A 25405-nucleotide genomic window follows, 5' to 3' on the forward strand; every position below is an offset into this window, starting at 1 on the left:
GGATGGGGAAGAACTCTAACGCGATGCCATTGTGAAGGACACTGCCGTTCATGCCATCGTAGAGTTGCGTCACAATGGCGATGAGTTTTGGCGGGCAACCAAAACGACTGAGGGTCCACCAGAGGTCTTCCCTTTTGACTGAGTTGAAGGCCTTATTAATGTCGATCAAGGCCATATACAAGTAAGAACTTTGTTCTCTGCAGTTTTCCTGTATTTTGAGGGCAGCTAAGATCATGTCAGTTGTGCCACGTGATGGTCTAGCCTATAAAGCCACAATGAGATTCTGGGAGGAAGTTTTCTGTCTCAGGAAGAAGTCTGTTAACGAGGACTCGGGCGATAATCTTGCCAGCTATGGACTGCAGCGAGGTGTTCCTGCTTTATACGCCTCGGCTGGGATTCCATCAGGCCCCGTGTCTTTGCTATTTTTATCTGTTTGGTGGCAGTACTGTAGCTACCTCATGGGAGGATGGAGCATAGCAGAGGTGGGTCAGCTATGGGTCCTGAGGGACTTGCTGGGTAGTCAAGACATCCTCATCGGTGTTTCGTTTGAGCAGCGAATGGTAGTGCTCTTTTCAGCGCTGATGAATGCATTCTTCGTCTTTATTTAGGGAGTTACCGTCGGATGAGTGGAAGGAGACTGCGCCTTCAGTAGTTGCGCCATACATTGTTTTATTGTGTGTCAGTCAGTGAAAGCAGCACGTTTACCATTGACGAGTAAGTCGATTTCCTGGTTATTTTTATCAAGCTAATCCTGGTGCTTCCTTTCGATCTGGCCAAGGGTCTCGGTGCAGGTTTTGTGATGACAACGTAGAGGATACCCCATTCGGCACTCGGATATACTGTAGGTTGTTTATTCTTGTGTTGTTTATCAGTCCGTCGTCGAGCTGCTCTCTGAAAGCATGTTCTACAGATTGAGCCCCCAGTTGCTTAGTGTAAAACATCTTCTGGAGGCTTCTTGCTTTCGCAGTTTTGGGGCGATAAAAAGAGAGAGTTAGGCTCTGACGAGCCGATAATCTGTGATCTCTTTCTCTGACAATGATGTAGTCAATGAGTTGCCAATGTTTGGATCGTGGGTGTTGCCAAGAACCCGTAAAATTGTCGGCCTGCCTAAACAAGGTGTTGGTGATAGTGAGGTTGTGTTCAGCACACATGCTGAGGAGGAGTAGGCCGTTGAGGTTACACTGGCCAACTCCGTTTCTCCCTATGATTCCCTGCCATAAGTCAACATCTCTGCCATCTCTGGCATTGAAGTCACCTCGGAGCATAACCTTATCTTCTCTGGGGATACATCCGATAGAGGTTGGCACTGTCAAGGTTGGTGTGAAGGACCTCCTTGAAGGCATCCTCTGCATCCAATGTTGAGGTGTATACGCTAATGAAGAAGAAATTCAGTGGGACTCGGAGGTTCATGAGGCGCTCGTTGATCCCAACAGGCATTTTAGGTAACTTATTTAGCATGGATTGGCGAATTGCAAAGCCAACTCCATAAATGCGATTTCTCTTCGCAGCAGGTTTACCCTTCCAGAAGGCGTAGCCGTACCCCTGTTCTGTGAGTCGACCCTCGACTGGGAGCCGGGACTCACTAAAGGTTACTATGTCGATGATGTATCTAGCCAGCTCTTTTACCACAGGGGCGGTTCTTATTTCAGGACGCTCATTTGTGCCAGTATCCATAAGGGTCTACATATTCCATGCAACGACCATAAGGGGTTGTATACTTTGTTTTTGCTTTGATCTGTGAATATATTTTTGACCGCATTAGGAGGATCTTACTAGGTGCAGTTGTCCAGTCAGGTTGTTTTTTTATGTAGGCTATGTTTAGGACACCTTTTCTAGCCCCCTCCTCATGTTGAGCAAGCAGAGTGGCTCCTGAAAAGGGCTTCTCAGTCGCACAGAGAGGACCGGATTGCACTACTGCCTCGATGTCAGTGCATAAATGACCATCTTATCTATGCCGTCTATGTGCCGAGTTGTGACTAGAGACTCCCGGCAGTCATCTTTGCCTATCCCTGTCGCCACTCGTTTGTCGCCATAGTACTTGTGGGGGTTTTGGAGTACAGATGATGAGCTGGATGAGGGCTGTTCGTGAGTTAATTTATGTGGTAGGCAGGAGCGCAGGCCACAACCACACATCTTTGCTCTCATTTCTCCTGATCCCGTGGTGCATGTAGCTGCAGCAAGTGGGGAAAGGGAGAGTTGCAATGGACAGCCGATAATCTAGTTAAAGACACACACACACACACACACACACACACACACACACATATATATATATATATATATATATATATATATATATATATATATATATATATATATATATATATATATATATATATATATATATATATATATATATATATATATAATGTGTGTGTGTATATATATATATATATATATATGTTACGACCGTGTCGTATTTTTCTATTTTTTTTATATAACATGCTTCCATGTTGTTCCATATTATTCCTGTAATGATGTGTTATATTTACTATTATATAATTAGTCACCTTACCCTGTGCTGTTAAGGTTTTAACTGTTATTATTTGTTCAAGCCCATCTTATTTCTTCATTTAGTATTGTAACAAGCATTCTTTGTTTCTCTAACGACCATCTGCATCGTTAAACGACCCATGTTTCACCTGGTCATTGGCGGGAGCCGACCCTATATATAGTCCACCAACTGACGGAGTTCAGTCCAGTCCTCTTGTCATTCAGTTCACGTTCTTTTGAGTGACACCCGTCACCTGTTACTTATACTTTATTTTATTTCTGTTGTTGTTCCTGTCGCCACCAATGTGGTATATCTATGTGAGTACCTATTTATGTCTCTTATGTGTCCATCAGTGCTTGCTTAGTTACATTTAAGTAATTCAGTTTTGTTTCACGTTAGTTAATTTCAGTGTTAGTTATTTTATATGTTTATGTAGTGTTAACGTAATCCAATGCTTTATTTTTATTCTTTTGATATTTCGATGTTTTAGTATCATTGTGTCTTAAAAGTTTCGATAGTGAATCAATTTGTTGTGACAGTCTACGAGGCTCTTTATTGTGTTAATATTTAATTTAATTAAATTCTTGAAGGTTTACTTTATTTATTTTTATTCCCTTTTAATTTACTTCACTTTTTTGTTTGGTTACGCCCAGAACCTGGATATTAAAGTAAATTAAGAGACGAAAAATATATATATATATATATATATATATATATATATATATATATATATATATATATATATATATATATATATATATATATATATATACAAAGCGAATATCTTACAAGTGTAGAAACCGACAATATAGAACTACAACAACAAGTAGAACTATCACTACACAGTTATTATCCTCACTTTACAGTTTTACGCACACAGTATACAAAATGATTCTCTTAACATCTAGACACTTCGCCCTAGCTCACTGAGACACCAAGGCGAGTCGTCAGGTTTATGTGTCTCCTCCATCAAATAATTTGTATGCAGGAAGCTCAGTACCCCGCACACGCCATATCACTACCTACCCAGACAAGAGGAAAAGGTCGCGATATACTTGGGGATATAAGCATTTAACAGGCGAGTGATATTTGTAAACAGAGATGCGTCCCATGTTAAATCTCTCTCTCTCTCATCCGCAAGACTTGTTACGTTCAGCCTACACTTGTATATCTCTCATTGTAACTGGTTCTGGGAAATAGTGATGTATCAGAGACAAAGTGATGTGGATCAGTGTCCTCTGTCTGTCGACAGTTTCGCTTCTTACTTACACACATCTTTTTGTCTACGCGTAATTTTTTGTGTTTTAATGATTCTTTATTGTTATAGCATTTTCTTCCAAATACTTCTCATGTAAACTCTCTCTCTCTCTCTCTCTCTCTCTCTCTCTCTCTCTCTCTCTTTCTACAAGATTTTACCTTCTGTCTGTTTACAATTCTATTCTTATTTACCATGATTCATACTTTAACATTTATATCTTTGTTCATAAACTTTTACCGAAGACTATCATCACATCTCTTGTTCGTTCGTCATCGGGCTCTGTTTTCCACTCCTTCTCTATATCTTTTTCTCCACTATTATCAACTTCTCTCTCTTCTTAGATCAATCCCTAATTTTACCTTCAATTTAAACCCTCCTTACTTATCTTTCATCTCTCTCTTTCCGTCATTTATATCTCTAATATCTCTCTCTGTTGACATTATCCTCCCAGGCGCCCAGTGTAGGTAATGATCAGCGACTCTTTATTAATGTCTCCCCTCCTCCTCATGATCGTTTTCTTTCTGACCTCTATGGACACTGTACTTCTCTGTATGAGGGAGTATGATGTAAGGTAGTGCGATGTGAGGTAGTATGAGTATGTGTAGTGTGAGGGAATGTGATGTGGGTTAGTATGAGAGAGTGTGATGTGAGACAATGTGATGTGAAGGAGTATGAACGCGTGTGATGTGAGGGAGTATGGGGGAGTGTGATGTGGGGGAGGATGAGGGAATGTGATGTGATGAAGTATGAGGGAGTGTGATGTGATGGAGTATGAGGGAGTGTGATGTGAGGAATTATGATGGAGTGTGATGTGGGGGATGATGAGGAAATGTGAAGTGAGGGAGTATGAAGGAGGATGAGGGAGTATGATGTGAGGGACGATGGGACGTGTGATGTGAGGGAGGTGAGAGAATGTGATGTGAGGGAGGATGAGGGAGTGTGATGTGAGGGAGTATGAGGGAGTGGGATGTGAGGGAGTATGATGGAATGTGATGTAGGGGATGATGAGGAAATGTGATGTGAGGGAGTATGTAGGAGGATGAGGGAGTGTGAGTGAGGGAGGATGAGGGGAGTGTGATGTGAGGAGGATGAGGAGAGATGTGAGGGGAGTATGATGGAATGTGATGTAGGGGATGATGAGGAAATGTGATGTGAGGGAGTATGAGGGAAGGCGATAAGGGAATAAGGGAGGATGGGGAAGTGTGATGTGAGGGGAGATGGGGAGGTGATGTAAGGAGAATGAGGAATGAGATGAGGGAGGATGAGGGAGGTGATGAGGGGAGATGGAGGTGGTATGAAGGAGTATGAGGGAGGTGATGTAAGGGAGGATGAGGGGTGTGGATATGAGGGAGTGTGATGAGGGAGAAGAGGGAGTGTGGATGAGGGAGATGGAGTGTGGTATGAAGGAGTAAGGAGGGAGGTGATGAGGGAGTATGAGGGAATGTGAGATGGGGGAATGAGGAAATGTGATGTGAGGGAGTATGTAGGAGGAGGAGGGTGTGATGTGGAGGGAGGATGAGGGAGTGTGGTAAGGAGGATGAGGGAGTCTGATGTGAGGGAGTATGAGGGGAGGTGGATAAGGGAGGATGAGGAATGTGATGAGGGAGAGTGGGGGAGGTGATGTCAGGGAGAAGGAAGGAGGTGATGAGGGGAGTAGGAGGGAGTGGATGTGAGGGAGTATGAAGGAGTGTGATGTGAGGGAGTATGGGGAGGTGATGTGAGGGAGTATGGGGAGGTGGATGTAAGGGAGGATGAGGGAGTGTGGGAGGAGGGAAGGAGGGAGGTGATGTGAGGGAGTATGAGGGAGGTGGTGTAGGGAGGATGAGGGAGGATGTGAGGGAGTATGAGGGAGGATTGAGGAAGGATGGGAGAGTGTTGTGTAACGGAGGATGAGGGAGTGTGGATGAGGGGAGTATGGGGGAGTGTGATGGGAGGGAGGGGAAGGAAATGCAGAGGAGAAGGGGAGTGTGATGAGGCATGGGAGGGAGGCGTGAGGGGAGGTATGAGGGAGTGGGGATGTGAGGGAGCAAGGGGGAGTGTGATGTAAGGGAGGATGAGGGAGGAGTGAGGGAGAAGGAGGGAGTGTGGGATGAAGGAGTGAGGGAGGTGGAGTGTGAGAGGGGAGGGAGGGAGGGAGGTGATGAGGGAGGGGATGAGGGAGAATGAGGGGAGTGGGATGTAAGGAGGATGAGGGAGCTATATGAGGGGAGAATGAGGGAGGATGTGAGGGAGTATGGGGGAGGTGATGAAGGGAGGATGAGGGAGTGATGTGAGGGAGGATGAGGGAGTGTGATGTAAGGAGTATGGGGGGAGTGTGATGAGGGAGTAGAGGGAGGTGATGAGGGAGTATGGGGGAGGATGTAAGGGAGGATGAGGGAGTGTGATGTGAGGGAGAAGGTGGGAGGGATGGGAGAAGTAAGGAGGGGAGGCTGTGTAAGGGAGGATGAGGGGAGTGTAATGTGAGGGAGATGGGGAGGTGATAAGGGAGGATGAGGGAGGATGAGGGAAGAAGGAGGGAGTGATGTCAGGGAGCATGAGGAGTGTGATAGGGAGTAAGGAGGGAGGTGATATATGGAGTATGAGAGTGGTGTAAGGGAGGATGAGGGAGGTGATGTGAGGGAGTATGAGGGAGGGATGTGAGGGAGTGAGGGGAGGTGATGTTGGGAGAAGGAGGGAGGGGATATAGGGAGTAAGGAGGGAGGGATAGGGGAGTAAGGGGAGAGGTGTGTAAGGAGATGAGGGAGGTGATGTAAGGGAGTATGAGGGAGTGTGATGAGGGAGTATGAGGAGTGTGATGTAAGGGAGGATGAGGAGGATGTGAGGGAGTATGAGGAGGATGAGGGAGTATGGGGAGGTGATGTAAGGAGGATGAGGGAGGGATGAGGGGAGTATGAGGGAGTGTGATGTAAGGAGTATGGGGAGGGATGTAAGGGAGATGAGGGAGTGTGATGTGAGGGGAGTATGGGGGAGTGTGATGAGGGGAGTATGGGGAGTGTGATGTAAGGAGGATGAGGGAGGGTGATGTGAGGATGAGGGAGGTGATGTGAGGGGAGTGTGGATGTGAGGGAGTATGAGGAGTGTGTGGAGAGGGAGTATGAAGAGTGTGATGGAAGGGAGGATGAGGGAGGTGTGATGAGGGGGAGTGTGGGAGTGTGTGATGAGGGGAGAGGGGGAGGTGGATGTAAGGGGAGGATGAGGGAGTGGGATGTAAGGGAGTATGAGGGAGGTTGTGTAAGGGAGGATGAGGGGAGTGTAATGTGGGAGGAAGTATGAGGGAGTGTGATGTGAGGGAGTATGGAGGGAGTGTGGATATAGAGAGAAGGAGGGAGTGTGATAGAGTAGGGAGAGTAGTGTGTAAGGAGGATGAGGAGTGTGGATGAGGGAGCATGGAGGGAGGTGAAGGGAGTATGGGGAGGATGAGGGAGGATGGAGGGGTGTGATGTGAGGGAAAGGAGGGAGGTGTGATGGGAGATGAGGGAGTGTGATGTGAGGGGAGGGGATGGGGGAGTGGGGGGAGGGGAAAGGGGTGATGAGGGGAGGAGGGAGGGAGAGTGAGGGAGGGGGATGAGGGGAGAGTGGGGAGGTGATGAGGGAGAGTGAGGGAGGGGAGTGGGAGGGAGGGATGGAGGGAGGAGATGTGAGGGAGTATGAGGGAGGGGATGTGAGGGGAGTATGAGGGGAGGTGGATGAGGGGAGTAAGGGGGAGGGGAGGTGATGAGGGAGGATGAGGGGAGGTGGGATGGGAGGGGAGGATGAGGGAGGGTGATGTGAGGGGAGTATGAGGGAGGGGATAGGGAGTATGGGGGGAGGTGATGTAAGGGAGGATGAGGAGTGTGATGAGGAGTATGAGGGAGGGATGTAAGGGAGGATGAGGAGTGTGGATATGAGGAGATGAGGGAGTGTGATGTGAGGGAGATGGGGAGGTGAGGTGGATGAGGGAGGTGATGAGGGGAGTATGAGGGAGGAGATGTGAGGGGAGGTGGGGAGGTGATGGGAGGGAGTGAGGGGAGGTGATGTAAGGGAGGATGAGGGAGGGGATGTGAGGGGAGTATGAGGGAGGTGGAGGGAGGGAGAGGAGGGGAGGGGGATGTGAGGGGAGAGTGAGGGGAGTGTGGGATGTGGAGGAGGATGAGGGAGGTGATGTGAGGGGAGGATGAGGGGAGGTGATGAGGGAGGGATGAGGGAGTGTGATGTGAGGAGAGGGAGGGAGTGATGAGGGAGTATGGGGGAGGTGATAAGGGAGGATGAGAGATTTGATGTGAGGGAGTAAGGAGGGAGGTGATGTAGGAGGGGATGAGGGGAGGTGATGAGGGAGTATGAGGGGAGTGTGATGAGGGAGTAAGGAGGGAGGAGATGAGGGAGTATGAGGAGGATGAGGGAGTAAGGAGGAAGGTGATGTAAGGGAGGATGAGGGAGGTGATGAGAGTGAGTTTGAGGGGAGTGTGATGTGAGGGAGTATGAGGGAGTGTGATGAGGGAGTATGAGGGAGTGTGATGTGAGGGAGTATGAGAGAGTCGGGATGAGGGAGATGGGGGGAGTGTGATGTAAGGGAGGATGAGGGAGGGATGAGGGAGTATTAGGGAGGTGGATGAGGGGAGTATGGGGAGTGTGGTAAGGGAGGATGAGAGGGTCTGATGTGAGGGAGAAGGAGGGAGGGAGGGAGGGAGGATGAGGGAGTATGATGTGAGGGACGATGAGGGAGTGTGATGTGAGGGAGTAAGGAGGGAGTGTGGGGATGTGAGGGGAGAGGGGAGGGGAGGTGATGAGGAGGAGGGAGGGAGGTGGGATGTAAGGAGGATGAGGGGAGGTGATGAGGAGTATGCGAGGGAGGGATGAGGGAGTATGAGGGAGTGTGTGGATGATGGAGTATGAGGAGTGTGATGGAGGGAGGAGAGAGTCTGATGTGAGGGAGGCAGGAGGGAGTGTGATGTAAGGGAGGATGAGGAGCGTGATGTGAGGGAGAGGAAGGAGGTGATGTGAGGAGTATGGGGGAGGATGGAAGGAGGATGAGAGAGTCTGATGAGGGAGCAAGAGGGAGTGTGATGTGGGAGGGAGGATGAGGGAGGTGATGTGAGGGAGTATGAGGAGTGTGATGTGGAGGGAGTATGAGGGAGTGTGATGTATGAGTATGGGGAGTGTATTGTAAGGGAGGATGAGGGAGGTGATGTGAGGGAGTATGGGGAGCAAGATGGAGGGAGAGAGGAGGGAGTGTGGAGCAGAAGGAGCATGGGGGAGTGTGTGTGATGTAAGGGGAGGACAGAGGGAGTGTGATGTGGTTAGCATGAGGGGAGGTGATGAGGGAGGAGGGGGAGGTGATGTAAGGGAGGATGAGGGAGTGTGTGGATGTGGGAGGGAGGCGAGGAGGTGATGTGAAGGAGTATGGGGAGGGAGGATGAAGGAGTATGGGGGAGGTGGATGAGGGAGTATGAGGGAGAGTAATGTGAGTGAAGATGAGGGAGTGTGATATGAAGGAGTATGCGGGAGTATAAGGGAGTGTATGTAAAGGAGTATGAGTGGGATGTGAGGGATGTGAGATAGTATGAGGAAGTGAGATGTGAGGAATGATGAGTGAATGGGATGTGAGGGAGGATGATGGAGTGTGGTATGAAATAGTATGAGGGAGTGTGATGTGAGGGAGTATTGGGGAGTGTGATGTGAGGGAGTATGGGGGAGTATGAGTGTGATGTGAGGGAATATGAGGGAGTGTGATTGCATGGAGTATGAGGGAGAGTGATGTGAGGGAGTAAGAGGGAGTATGAGGTGACGGAGTATGAGGGTGTGAGATGTGGGGGATTATGAGGGAGTATGGTGTGAGGGAATATGAAGGAGTATGAGGGAGCGTGATGTGAGGGAGTACGAGGGAGTGTCATGTGAGGGAGTATGGTGTGAGGAAGGATAAGGGGGTGTGATGTGAGGGAGTGTGGTATAAGGGAGCATGAGGGAGTGTCATGTGAGGGAGTGTGGTGTGAGGAAGGATGAGGGAGTGTAATGTGAGGAAATATGAGGGAGTATGATGGAGTGTGATGTGAGGAGGTATGGTATGAGGGAGGATAAGGAAGTGTGATGTGAGGGAGTATGGTGTGAGGAAAGATGAGGGAGTGTGATATAAGGAAGTATGGGGGAGTCTGATGTGCGGGAGTAAGAAGGAGCGTGATGTGAGGGAGTATTAGTATGAGGAAGGATGAGGGGGTGTGATGTGAGGAAGTATGAGGGAATGTGATGTAAGGGAGCATGGTGTGAGGAAAGATGAGGGAGTGTGGTGCGCGGGAGTATGGGGGAGTATGGTGTAAGGGAGTGTGAGGGGGTGTGATGTGAGTGAGTATGACGGAGTGTGATGTGAGAACGGACGAGGGAGTGTGATGTGAGGGAGGATGAGGAGTGTGATGTGAGGGAGGATGGGGAGTGTGATGTGAGGGAGGATGATGGAGTGTGGTATGAAGGAGTATGAGGGAGTGTGATGGTAGGGATTATGAGGGAGTGTGATATGAGGGAGTATGAGGGAGTGTGATGTAAGGGAGTATGAGGGAGTGTGATGTGAAAGAGTATAAGGGTGTGTGATGTGAGGGAGGATGAGGAAGTGTGATGTCAAGGAGTGTGCTGAAGTATGAAGGAGTGTGATGTGAAAGAGTATAAGGGAGTGTGATGTGAGAGAGTATCGAGGAGCGTGATGTAAGGGAGCATGAGGTAATGGAATGTGAGGGTGTTTGAGGGAGTGTGGTTTGAGATAGTATGAGTGAGAGTGATGTGAGGAAGGATAAGGGAGATTAATATAAGGGAGTGTTAGGGAGTGTGAAGATTCACCGTGCCCTCATATTTTGTAGATGCCAGGGGAGGACACATGCGCACACACACACACACACACACACACACACACACACACACACAGACACACACACAGTGCAGTCTGCCAAACTCCTGGGTGTAACTATAGATAACAAATTGGACTGGAAGGCCCATGTAAATAACACAGTCAGGACAGCCTCGTACCGACTCTACATGCTACGACGACTTAGGTCACTTGGGATACCCACGCCAGCGCTGAGGACTATCTACAACGCCTTTTTTCTCCCCAAACTAACGTATGCGTCACCGGCCTGGTCGTCTTCTCTCAACTCCACCCAACAACGTCGGCTAGAGAAGGTACAGAAAAGGGCCTGGAGAATCATGCTCGGCGCAGAATACTCCGGCTACACCAACGCTCTCTCCACCCCGGAAATACCATCCCTCAGTGACCTCCACCACCAAGCACGGGCAAGGTTTGGCAGTGAACTAATTCACCACCCTCGTCATCGCCACCTCCTGCCACCGGCACCCCCCCATCCACCTCGCACAGTCCGCCACTTCAACAAAATTCAGCTCATAAGAGCCCGCACCGATAGATAGAATAATAGCACCATCCCATCTATTGTTTAAATAATAAACAACTCCTGATTTATGTACTGTACAGCCCTGTAAATGTATTCAACGCATATTAGATTATGTCTAAATCAAATGTAAGTCTGTATATTTTCAGCCACCGGCTGCAACTCTATTAATAAACCGTTTATTCTTATTATTATTATTATTATTATTATTATTATTATTATTATTATTATTATTATTATTATTATAATTATTATTATTATTATTATTATTATTATTATTATAATTATTATTATTATTATTATTATTATTATTATTATTACACACACACACACACACACACACACACACACACACACACACACACACACACAAACATGTTCCCGTGGACTACATTACATTATGCACCTCCTTTGTGAGTCCACTTCACATATTATAGACTGCTAGTTTGAATCTACGCATAGGGGCCCTGAACTCCTTGTGTGAGTCTACGTTTAGAATTCGTAGTTGGCATTTGCATACAGAACCTAGGGGCTCCGAGTGTGAGTCTACATTTAGGGTCCCTGGACTCCTAGTATATGTCTACGTTTAGGATCCTGGATTCCTAGTGTGAATCTACATTAGGGGCCTCTGGACTCTTAGTGTGAGTCTTCGTTTAGGACCCCTGGACTCCTTGGGCGTTCATAATCATAGGCTGCTCAATCAAGAGAGGGGCGGACCCCCCTGTCAAGTGTAAGAGGGACTCCACCCAGCTCCACCCACCACCTACTGCTCCTCCACCCTCTCCTCTGACTCACAAAGGTAATGGTGTCTCTCATCTTACCAACAACCTGCACATATTTATGGTTAAAGTCGAAGTAATATAAGTTCATTCTCACAAACAGACAGACTTAAGGCACTTCCTTTTACAGCAGTTGGAAATTTCATGTTGATAAACATACATATAAACGCATCTGCACCGCTCACACGCACACACACACACACACACACACACACACACACACACACACACACACACACACACACACACACACACACACACACACACACACTGTTCCAAGTCAATATTTATCAACCAATCCCTGCTTCCTCAATTACTGGCTTTCTTACCTGTGTTCCTAACTCTTCTTCCTTCATTCTTATAACCGCCCTCCCTCTCTCCTTCTCTCCTCCTCTTCCTTCTTCACCCTTATAACCCCCTCCTCCACTACTTCCCCCCTCCTTGTGTACCTGACCCTCCCTCCGTCACTTATAACCCCACTCCCTCCCTCCTTCCTCCTCCCCCTCACCCCCCACTACCAGGAGGAGACCCCAAGTCACCCGGTTCACCTGCCAGCCACCACCAGCCAGTGTCCCCGACTCCCCGTCCCTCAGTGCGGCTGTGGTAGTGGTCGAGTGAGGGTGTAGTGCTCTGGTTCTCCTCTCACCTACGTTAATTCGTTGACAATCCTTCATATCCCTTGTGACTGGGGGAATTTCTCCTAACGCAGCAGAACTCAGAAGGTACGTGACGTGGATAAATGGTCACAGATGGCATGGATTAGGTTACATGTGGTTAACAATTTGACAGGAATTTCACCCATTTTAGACAAGGTACCCAACCTCTGCCAGTCTGCTTTCATTTTCCGATGCAATTCAGCAAGAGCACTGTACCGGGCCATTCTGAAGCAGTTTTGTGTTGAGTTATAACGTTATATACCCGTTGTGGAAGTAAACATAACTGTAGTTTATTTAATACATGTGATATCGAGGGGGATAGCTACTCGTAGTGGCATTGAAATCTCTCGGGTGGGCAGCCGGTGGTGGGTGATACAAGCAGGGTCGGCGGCTCTGCTGGTCCCTCGCTCCACACACACACACACACACACACACACACACTACGGCTGTTTATTGTCATTATTATGATATGTGTCCAGAGCCTTCATCCTTTGCCTCTGTTGACAAGATTATACGTCGTTGATGCAAGAAAGTTAAAACAAACAAACTCACAGCTTCTTTTTGCAGGCTACTAATTATAAATTCAGACTTGAAATTTTACTTTCCTTCGGACATTTGGCTAAAAATTTGCCAACAAAAATCAAATTTCTTGTAATATTTTTTATATACTTATATTTATAATACGTGATTTGACAATCAATGCTTTTCATCGCTTAAGTGAATACCAGAAGTTCTCTCAAACTTGTATATCCGAAAGCAAAGCAAAACACATATAAAACCTGAAAACTGAGTTTGACAGGTGAAGCAATGTAGTGACTTGTACCGTCGCGTTCCATGAGTGGTTTAATTATATCAATGTCTTTAAATCAGGTTTCTTTGAATTCTATTTTGAGTGTTGACGACCAGATGTCAAGGGTTTTTACCTGTGCTATATCAGCTCAATACACGAGTCTCCCCACCTGACATTTTTTTTTTAGTTTAAAGAATAAATCCTTAAAAGTGCTGCTTAACGGAGCCACTCACCAGTTCTGGACCTCCCCTGTTCAAAGATTTCGTAAAGTGCAGGTTTTTTTATGCTATGCACTGGGCGTTGTAGTCATATCTTCATTCCATTTTTTTTAAATAAGTTAACGATCTTATAGATGTTTTTGTGTATGATACATTTCACCCTCTCCCGCTTTAGTGTAAGTTGAAGCGAGGGGTCCAGACACCTCAGAGGTTGAAGGAATAATAATATTGATAGAAATGTGCGGAAAGTGACATTACGATGCTGAGCAACACATAGAAATATCTACACAAAACGTTCACAATGAGTCTCAACGCTACACCCACAGTGAGTCTCAACGCTACACCCACAGTGAGTCTCAACGCTACACCCATAGTGAGACTACGCTACCCCCACAATGAGACTCAAAGCTACATCCACAGTGAGTCTCAACGCTACATCCACAGTGAGACTCAACGCTACGCCCACAGTAAGACTCAACGCTACGCCCACAGTGAGGCTCAACGCTACACCCACAGTGAGACTCAACGCTACACCCACAGTGAGACTCAACGCTACACCGACAATGAGTCTCAACACTACACCCCCCAGTGAGACTCAACGCTACACCCACAATTAGACTCAATGCTACATCATAATAGTTACTGTACACACTTGAGTCGTCAGTTATTTCATGTTAACGCCACCTCGTTCGAAACAGCTCAAAATCGTTTTTATTAATCTCTTGTAATTTGTGGCCCTGTAACTATTCCATTCTGTGTTTGGACTGTAATGCCGTCATTGACAATGTTTTTATTCTTAGTTGTTTTACCATCGCGTCTCTACGTGTAAATTCCGGTGGACATAACTCACTTTTTTTAATTGGGCTTCAGTTATTAGGGTTAGCAGTAATAACATGAAACATTTTTGTCCGAAATTAAACAGAAGGACGTGATTATGTTAACCCTTTGATGGCGATAGATTAGCTCTCTAAGGACGATGGTTTAACCCTTTGAGGACAATGGCTTAACTTTTTGAAAACGCTAACCTTATCCACTCGTCCTCAAAGGGTTAAAACAATAACAGATGTACCGTATATCGCCCGTCGCTGACAACTCACACTGCCTTCATATGTGTGCATACAAGGTCAGGCCTGAATTGGATTAGCTGCTTCCGTATAAGTACAAGTTCACAGAGACCTCATATGCCTAACTTGGTTTTACTTAAACCAATCTACTGTAACGTTAACCTAATTTTAACTCAACCTACTCTATCTATACCTGATCCAACTTGCACTTAACCTAATCAGCCGAAATTTAACCCAACGCACTCTCCTTGAATCTTACTTTACCTGACCTAACTTAAACTTAACTTAAACTATTCTAATCCAAATTTAACCCACTAATACTCAAATCTACCTTAACCCGTTATTTCCGTCCCATGTATCTACGCATAATTTAACCTTACATTAGACTAACTTAACGTAATTTAATCTCAACCTAACCTAACCATTCTTTACTTGTGTGCATTAAATGGTACACATCTCAACATTGTGTATGTGCGTGAAGGCCACCAAGAGAGGGACACACTTCCTCCTCTCTCTCACACACACACACACACACACACACACACACACACACACACACACACACACGCGCGACCGATATAAAGCCATTTATGTATCCCATTGCTCCCCCTTCCCCACGTCTCTCTCTCAGATGCCAAGATGCCCAAATAAGGAACCAGACACACCAGCATCTGCCTCCTAACCTTGGTGCCTCCCACACCTGCCTAGCCTCGGGCACCCCTGCCTACACCTGCCCCTCTCTTCCCACACCTGCTCCTCTCTCTCCCTCTCCTTTTTACATCTGCCTATCTCTCTACTCCCCCCTCTCTCCCTCTGTACATCTGCTTCTCTCTCTCTCTAAATTATCTTATACCTATACTCTCAGATAAGAGATTACCTCACCACCTGAACCTGAAAATGAAGATGCCAGATAGAAAAAAAACTAAGTCACCAGCTGTAAATTGATGAACCAGCTGAGAATAAAGTCACCAGCATAAAATAATTTCACCAGCTGAGAATAAAGTCACCAGCTGAGAATAGGATCACCAGCTGAGAATAAAGTCACCAGCATAAAATAATTTCACCAGCTGTGAATTGAATCACCAGCTGAGAATAAAGTCATCAGCTGTGAATTGGATCACCAGCTGAGAATAAAGTCACCAGCTGTGAATTGGATCACCAGCTGATAATAAAGTTACCAGCTGATACTAAAGTCACCAGCTGTGAATTGGATTACCAGCTGAGAATAAAGTCACCAGCTGATAATAAATTCGCCAGCTGTGAATTAGATCACCAGCTGAGAATAAAGTCACCAACTGTGAATTGGAGGATTACCAGCTGATAATAAAGTCTCCAGCTGATAATAAATTCCCCAGCTAATAATAAATTCACCAGCTGATAATAAAGTCACTAGCTATGAATTAGATCACAAGCTGAAGAAAAGTTACCATCTGCGGAGGGTGTGTAGTCCAGGCTAACAGCTGGCTAACCTCATTTAAGAAGAAGACAATCTTGGAATGGGATATAAAGATTGAAATAAAAGACAGAAGAGGAGAAGGAGAAAGGGGGAGAGAGACGGGGATAAAAAGAAGAGAATGGAGAAAAGGGGAAAGAGAAGGAATTGAGAGAATGAGAAAGAAAGGGAGAGATAGAAGGAGAATAGGGAAATAGAGATAGAAAGAAGATATAGAATGAGAATGAAGAAAGAGAGAGAGAGAGATTGAGGAGAGATAAAAAAGGAGACACCGAGAGAAAGATTAGAGAGAATGAGGAAAAAGGGGCGAGAGAGAGAGGTAGAAGGAGGAAACAGAGAGAGAGAGAGAAATAAGAAATAGAATGAGAGAGAGAGAAAAGAAGGAAAGAAAGGGAGAGAGAGAAAGAAGAGGATAGAGAGAATGAGAAAGAAAGGGTGAGAGAAAGAAGGAAGTAGAATGAAAGAAGGGCGTGGAGAGAGAGAGAGAGAGAAGGAGTAAACGTAATACATAATTAAATGCCAAGTGGTGAGGGAGGTAATAACACAGGTGGTTACGTAACCTCGGAACATATTGTATAGTTCAGCTTCTGTAACTTTGTATTACTTAACGTCCGACCTAACCTAATTTACTTTGACTTAACCTTAACCTAACCTAAGCTTAACCTAACCAGAACTAACTAAAAATAACCCTAACCTTACCTAACCAGAATAAACTTAAACCTATTCCAATTAAAATTAATCTTTACCTAACCTAACCAAATCTAATCTAATTCTAATCTAGCCTTACCGTAACTCAACCTAAACTAGTTCTAATCCAGTTGAACTAAATTAACCTAACCTAACCAAGCTTAAAAGCAACCAACCCTAATATTAACCTTACCTGACCAAACCTTAACCTAACATAACTAAACCTAACATTAACCTAACCAAAGCTAACTTATCATAGCTAAACATAACGTAACAAAATATGTGTAATAGAAGTGTACTCGTATATAACCTAATTTAACTCTAACACACTGATGTGTTAAATCAGAGGTAGGTTAGGTTAGAGGAAGATTAGGTTAGGTCAAGTTAGGTTAGTAGGAGATTAGGTTAGGTTAAGTTAGAGGGAGATTAGATTTGGGTATGATAGGTGTAGGTTAGATTAAATTTGGTTCGGTTAGGTTATGTTTAGGGTAGGTTAGGTGATCTAAGGTCGAATTAGGATATGTAACTTTTGGTTAATATGAATTAGGTTAGAGTTAGGTTAATTTAAACTTGGCTAGATTATGTTACATGTTTAAGATGTTAGATTGTGTTTGATGCTGTGGCGGAGGATAAATTTTGTATGGTAATTGCGTCACACACAAGGTTTCCCGTCATAATGCGTCACGTCACACTTGTCGTTTCTCTTCACACTTATGGTTCCAGTCACACTTGAAGCCTTAAGTCACAAAGTGTAGCGTCACACCTATGGTTCCCGTCACACTTAAGGCTTTCCGGAGCACTTAAAGCTTTCCATCACAATACTTTGTGTCACACTTGAGGCTTACCCTCTCACTTAAGACTTCCGTCACAATGTTTCATGTCACACATGAGGCTTTCCGTCGCGTAACACTTGTTTCCCGTTACACTTGAGGCTTCCCTTTACGCCCCGCCCTTAATCACTGCACACTGTACCCGTCAAGCTGGCGTCTCAAACAGCCTTTCTTATTATTGACTCTCTCTCTCTCTCTCTCTCTCTCTCTCTCTCTCTCTCTCTCTCTCTCTCTCTGTCCAGTACACATCCACATCTTCTTTGTCTCCACTTCTTTTCTCTTGAGAAACTTTCATCTCTTAACACTTGTACATTTTCATGAGTCTCCCCCAAACACCGCAATTCCCGTTTTCCTTACCCCCGGTTCACACGACTGCTTTCAGATAATTAACTTTCCTTTTACAGTCAGCCATCCATCTTGCCTCCTCAGCAAGCGGTTTCTTCCCCATTTCGTGTCACATTTCTTCAGCTTTTCTCCATTTTTATCATTCATTTCGCCTCTTCTTCCATCTGTACCTTTTTCGTAATTTTGACTTCTACTCAAATATTTTAAACTTGATTTTGGTGAAGCTTTTCGGAAATGTTTTGTGGATTTTTCTCTTTTTAAACAGTTTCAAAGTTGTCTCTTGTCATCCAGTATGGCTGCCGTTACTGATGTCAATACAAACAAAAAATAATATAAATGTCAACTTTTTTTTAAACTTTTGGATTAATTATACTATTTTTCATCTAGGTGGAATATCTATTTGTCTTTGTGTGTGTGTGTGTGTGTGTGTTATAACCACTATAATTTAAACAAATATAAATGGTTCTCCATAAATCTTGGTGTATTGACTTAACAAAACAAGATCTTGGACGTGCACAATAATCTTCCTTCTTTTTTTTTCTCCATTTTTTGGGGGGAGTAACGGCCTCTTTATTTCCTCGCGACATTAGGGACCGTCGATTAATTTCCAAATGAACACTGCGACTCCTGTTGTCTCTGTAAGGTTGTCAAAATCCTTCGTTCGTTATGTCACATTGTCTCATACAAAATTGTAAAGATATTTTAGGGTGGTTTTCTGTATCTATAGTAAATAATATTGTCTGTAAATGATGAATAATTTTGTTTTATAGTGATCATCATATCAGAGGATTGGCGACCACGGCCCTCCACTTTAAACATTTTTCAGGGCTGCCCGTATCAACGACTCCAAATATATCTACCATTATCCCGTCATTTCTAATTATTTACTCAAAATTTTTAATTTTTCTTACTCACTAAATAACTAGGTTTTCTCTTGTATCACTTCACCTTTCCACCCCTCCTCTTCCACCTTACCATTTCACCCCTCCTCTTCCACCTCACTATTCCACCCCTCCTCACCATTCCACCTCATTCCACCATTGCACCCTTCCTCTTCCACCTCACCGTTCCACCCCTCCTCTTCCATTCCACCTCCTCTTCCACCTCACCATTCCACCCCTCCTCCCACACCTCACCATTCCACCCCTCCTTCCTCCACCTCACCATTCCACCCCTCCTCCTACACCCACCATTCCACCTTCTATTCCACCTCACCATTGCACCCTTCCTCTTCCACCTCACCGTTCCACCCCTCCTCTTCCACCTCACCATTCCACCCCTCCTCTTCCACCTCACCATTCCACCTCCTCCTACACCTCACCATTCCACCCCTCCACCTCACCATTCCACCCTCCTCCTCCACCTCCATTCCACCCCTCCTCCTACACCCTTCCACCCATTTCACCCACCCTCCACCCACACCTCACCATTCCACCTCCCTCCTCCACCTCACCATTCCACCCTATTCCACCTCCACCCTTCCTCTTCCACCTCATTCCACCCCTCCTCTTCCACCTCACCATTCCACACCTCTGACCTCACCATTCCACCCTCCTCCTACACCTCACCATTCCACCCTTCCTCCACCTCACCATTCCACACCTCCTCCTACACCTTACCATTCCACCCCTCCCTCCTCCACCTCACCATTCCACCCCTCTTCTTCCCACCATTCCACCCCTCCTCCTCCACCTCACCATTCCACCCCTTCTCTTTCACCTCACCATTCCAACCCTTCTCTTCCATCTAAGTAACTCTTTCATTCCCCTCTTCATCACAAAATTCCGTATCTGTTACATTGTTATTGACTGTCTGTGTAAAATGCTTCATCACCGTGACTATGGACATTCTTTTCTTTTCACCTTTGTTTTTACCTTTTCCATGTATCTTCTTATCTGTCACTCTTCCCCGTGTATTTTTTATTTCAGTTTCTAATCTCTCTCTCTCTCTCTCTCTCTCTCTCTTTCTCTCTGCCCTTATTCATATCACTTACCCTCCTTTATTTTAATATATTGTCCAATTTATTAATTTATTCTCTGTTTTGCCTTCTTCATCTTTTTTTTTTATCTTTTAAGTTAAATTATCTTCCTCTAAACTAACCTAACTTAAATTATCATAAAGCAACCTAACCTAATCTAACATATATTACCTTAATCTAACGATCCTAACTTTTTCCCCACCTAACTTAACCTACTCGACCTTAAACTAACCTAATTTAACCTAACCTAATTTAAACTAACTTAAACTAAAATATATTTTCCTAACTATTCTGTAAACTAACTTAATTTGACATAACCTAAATTAACTTACTCTAAACTAGCTTCACCTAACCTAACCTAACATGATTTTAAACCAACTTAACCTAACCAAACCTAACGTAACCACTCACCTAAACTATCTTAAGCTTTCATGAACTTAACCTAACTTAGCCTAACCTCATCTTACTATTTCTTCTTCTTGTGTACAGTATATATACTCTACTTCTCTTCCTCGCCTGCCCTGTGCCCATCCTGTCGTATTTCCCTGACCTTTGTACTTCCCATATGTCCCACTTCTTGCCCTATGACTCCTGACCCACGACCTTCTTTTGCCCTTACTGCAGCTCCTTTTGTTTTATACTTACGGTTCAACCTCAGTGGAGATTGGGATGTGCGGATGATCTGGGGGTGTTGGGATGCTGTGGTGGGGGTGTTGAGATGCTGTGGTGGAGATGTTGGGATGCTGTGGTGGGGTTGTTGAGATGCTGTGGTGGAGATGTTGGGATGCTGTGTTGGAGGTGTTGGGAGGCTGGAGGAGAGTGGTAGTGTTGGTGTGGAGTTCTGTAGAGGACCGTGGGAGACTGAGTGTAAAGAGTGGGGGCAGGGAAGGGGAGTGGGGTGAGGTAGTGATGTTCTCCCACACACCATTAAGAAGCAGTGACGGAGGCGGCAGTTAGCGGCCGGTCTCCCACCACGGCAAAGGTCCGACTCATCTAAAGGCTTGTGAGGTATGGTAATCTTGAGAAACTTCCTCCTCCTCCCTCGTTCACCCCTTCCCCCCTTATGAGAAATGGCTGACTGGCTGAGACTTCCCTCCCTCCTTTCCTGCAGTAATTTAAAGGAGTAATTGTTTTGGAATCAACCTCGTACAAAGTGGCTGTCGTTTGGATGACTTCAGCAGGGCAGTATGTCTCATTCTGAAGCTAACACACACACACACACACACACACGATGTTATTGGTGATAATTGTGAGGCGAATATCCAATCTGAGGCTGGAGGTTTTGTGTGTGTGTGTGTGGGGGTGTTTTATAAGATGATACTTGCACACGCACTACCCCTAACACCCCTCCCATCCCCTCCTCCACCCCTTCTCACAGATAATGGGTTAGCGTGAGACGAATCTCAAAACACTGGAGTAAAATTATCAAGATAGAACTGTTCTCTATCTTTCTGTATTTTATGAGATGAGAATTTCACAGAGACCAATACACCTCATCTAACTCCTCCTCCCAGGCAGTGAATTGATACACGTTATTGGCGTAAGACTGAAAGACGAAGCTTCATTGCGGCGACAAGTTACTGAGACACGTGTGAGTGTTCTGAGATGACGGGGTTGTCTTTCTTACCTCCTGTAGCTGTGAGAAGAATCCAGTGGAATGCCACAGGGGAGTTAAAGCTGAGCAGCTGTTGTGATTGTTGTTATCAACTTCCCAGTGTGTGATTGGTCTCTCTGAAATTCCCTTTTTTTGTAAGGAGAGTTATGATTGGCTGTGTAAATTGGTGGTGCTTGTGGCTGGTGATGTTATGAGGTGCTAATTGTTTTACATCAGGGAATTTGCATTACCTGTGGACAGTGGGCGAGGGTTGCTGTGGTCGGTGGTAGAGGAGGGGTAAGGTGGCCCAGTAGGGTGAACTGGCGAATGGTGGAGCGGACTAGCAGGTGGTTGAACGTACTAGCAGGTGGGGTGAACTAGCAGGTGGATGGATGCCAATCAGTACTTGTAAGAATGAGTCTAAACTTCAGATGATTGGAAGACCTCCTTGTTAATACTTTATGGAAAATACTATTGATGTTATCGACAGTTGAGGGTTTGATGGCCAGTTTGGGGATAGTAAGGTAGTTAGGTAGTTAGAGTGTGTGGTTTGGTAGTAAGACAGTGTACTTAAGTCGTCGCATTGTTTATTTAGGATGTTTTGTTAGGGTTTGTTGTTAGGCTGCATGTGTGTAGCTATGGTGCGTGGTTAGTTAGGCTGCATACGGTAGTTAGTTAGGCTGCATAGTTGGTCAGATTACGTAGTTAGTCAGACTATGTAGTGAGTTAGGCTACCTCGTGAGTTAGGCTACCTAGTGAGTTAGGCTACCTAGTGAGTTAGGCTACCTAGTGAGTTAGGCCACCTCGTGAGTTAGGCTACGTAGTGTAAGTTAAGCTGCCGGAGGTACCTGGGGGCGGGGCACCTCACAGCTATACAAAAGATTCCACTCCCTGATAAACTCCAGCACCTCGACGCTTTTGGGCAACAACCACCATTAGAGAAGAATCTATTTACCGCCAATTATCTCCCCCTTATCTCCTACCATCAATCTTCTCGGTGTCGCTCGGAGCGTTTTCCCCACCATGTTTACGCATTCGTCCGTCCGTGCGTCGATTTGTTGGATGCTGAGGTTTGTGGTTGTCTTGCTGGGGTTATGGTGAGGAGGTGGAGTGTGTTGACTCTGTGGGGGTTTGTGGTCGTGTTGCTGGGGTCATGATGAGGAGGTGGACTGTGTTGACTCTGTGGGGGTTTGTGGTCGTGTTGCTGGGGTTATGGTGAGGAGGTGGGCTGAGTTGACGCTGTGGGGGTTTGTGGTCGTGTTGTTGGGGTTGTGGTGAGGAGGTGGGCTGTGTTGATCGCTGTGGGGGTTTGTGGTCGTGTTGCTGGGGTTATGGTGAGGAGGTGGACTGTGTTGACGCTGTGGGGTTTGTGGTTATGGTGAGGAGGTGGGCTGTGTTGATCGCTGTGGGGGTTTGTGGTCGTGTTGCTGGGGTTATGGTGGAGTAGAGTCGGGGTTCAGCAGCTGTGTCAAGGAGAACCTCATTCTCTCGCTGTTGCAGGTCGGATCAGTTGTGTTTTCTTACTTTCTCAGCTGCCCTTCCCTTCTCCATTCTCCCCCCTTCCTCTCTCCCTCCTCTTCCTCGCCTCCATCTCGTCCTCGCTTCCTGTCCTTTTCCCCTCCCCTTCTTCCTCGCCTCCCGTCCTCTTACCCTCCCCTTCTCCCTCGTCTCTTTCTTCCCCTCCCTCGCTTCCTCTTCTCTTCCCCCCTCTTCCTCCCTTCCCCTCCTCTTTCCCCTCTTCTTCGCTTACCCCCACTTTCTTCTCTCGTGCATGCTATCTAAACCTTCATCTGATTCTCACTCGCTGTCACACATAATCTGAAGAGTAGATCTTAATTCTTGACTCCTATCTTCTTCTTCTTCCCTACGTCTCTCTTCTTCTTCTTCTTCTTCTTCTTCTTCTTCTCTGCGTCTCTCTCTATCTCTTCCATATCACTTTTTTCTATCTGATGTTATCCTTCTCTCTCCCTCTCTATGTCGTCATTTCAGCTTCTTCTCTCCAGATATTTTACTTTCGTTTCCCTCTGTCCCTCCCTCCACCAGCCTCTATCCATTATCCCCTACAACTGTGTCCCTCTTATGCCAGGTATTATTATTATTGTTATTATTATTATTTCATTTTTATTAATTAACTAGCTAATTATTATGTCAGTCGAATAGATTTTCTCTGGGGAATGAGGTCACGAAAAATCATTTGGCCAGAAACTGACTTGACAACTAACATTACAAATCACATTGGATAGAGTGATATTAATTTTTCCTTAATAGGAAATGAGTAATATTCACCCTTCCTGTTCGTTCATTTGGTGTACGTAAGGAGACTGAGTTGGGTTAGGTTAGGTTATGTTAGGTTAAATTGGATTACGTTCGGTTAAAATTAGGTTAGGTTAGGATGAGTTAAAATGGGTAGCACCAGGAAGCTAAGTTAAGCTTTTACATATTAGGTTAGATTAACTTACGTTGCGTTACGGTAAACATAGTTCAGGTTAGGTTACGGTAGGTTAAGTTTGGTATTAGGTAGGTTAGGTTAGGCGTGGTTTGGTACGTCTCGTTTGTGTGTCTGTTGAGATGTGACGACCTTTCATTAATTCGTATGTTTTATAAGCTTAAATGTCACCTCAAACAGAAAATGTGAAGACCATGCATTTGTGTATGTGTGTGTGTGTGTGTGTGTGTGTGTGTGTGTGCGTGCGTGTGTGGGTGTGTGTGTGTGCGTGTGTGTGTGTGTGTGTGTCCTACAGAATATCCGGATATCTTGCAGGCGCGGTTAACGTGAACAAATATACGAGTAAATAACTATTGATGAAACTTGGTGTGTTGACATGAACCAACAAGCTCTGAGAAGACGTCAATGATCAGGAATTTTGTGATCAAATTATTCGTTCTACTTAGGGTGTTCCGGAGTGTACAATATCTCGGTGTATGGTATATGTGTATGTATGGGTTTATTTATTGTGTGTATACCTGTATGTGTGTATATCCCATGTATGTGTGTATACGTTCTTGGTGTGACGAGAGTTGAGTGTTATGGTAGGAGAGTTAGGTCACGGCCCGGTGCTTGATTGGTAGTGACACAGATAACCTCCACCCAGTTTATGCTGCTCCACCCTCTCTCTCTCTCTCTTTCTCTTCGTGGTGATCCAGTCGTTCAATCTATCTCTCTATTTATCTATCTATCTATCTATCTATCTATCTATCTATCTCTCTGTTTGTTTATCTATCTATTTATCCTCTCAACAGTACCAGGTCGCCTGTGTCATGGAGGATGGCGGCTGTGTTATGAAGATGGCGGCTGTGTTATGGAAGATGGCGGCTGTGTTATGAAGGATGGCGGCTGTGTTTGAAGGATGGCGGCTGTGTTTTTGGAAGGGATGGCGGCTGTGTTATGAAGGATGGCGGCTAAAGGATGGCGGCTGTTATGAAGGATGGCGGCTGTGTTATGCAGCTGTGTTATGGAAGATGGCGGCTGTGTTATGGAAGATGGCGGCTGTGTTATGAAGGATGGCGTGTTATGGATGGCGGCTGTGTTATGGGATGATGGATGATGGCAGCTGTGTTATGGGATGGCGGCTGTGTTATGGAAGATGGCGAAAGGATGGCGGCTGTGTTATGGAAGATGGCGGCATGGAGGATGGCGGCTGTGTTATGGAAGATGGCGGCTGTGTCATGGAGGATGGCGGCTGTGTTAAAAGATGATGGGATGGCGGCTGTGTTATGGAAGATAGCGGCTGTGTTATGGCGGCTGTGTTATGAAGGATGGCGGCTGTGTTATGAAGGATGGCGGCTGTGTTATGAAGGATGGCGGCTGTGTTATGAAGGATGGCGCCGGCTGTGTTATGAAGGATGGCGGCTGTGTTATGAAGGATGATGAAGGATGGCGGCTGTGTTATGTGGC

The 25405-nt window shown here is 45.7% G+C and overlaps 1 protein-coding gene across 1 annotated transcript in view; it reads left to right on the top strand.

Annotated features, from left to right (window-relative positions):
* The first annotated feature begins 12465 nt into the window (after positions 1 to 12465).
* Positions 12466 to 25405, top strand: part of LOC121876224 — a 33224-nt gene continuing 20284 nt past the window's right edge. Inside the window, exon 1 of the mRNA XM_042381218.1 lies at positions 12466 to 12617. The gene's annotated coding sequence lies outside the window, so the exon portion shown is untranslated. The remainder of the gene's footprint in view (positions 12618 to 25405) is intronic.

Source organism: Homarus americanus, unplaced genomic scaffold, assembly GCF_018991925.1.
Source record: "Homarus americanus isolate GMGI-L3 unplaced genomic scaffold, GMGI_Hamer_2.0 scaffold34921, whole genome shotgun sequence".
Taxonomy (NCBI): Eukaryota; Metazoa; Arthropoda; class Malacostraca; order Decapoda; family Nephropidae; genus Homarus; species Homarus americanus.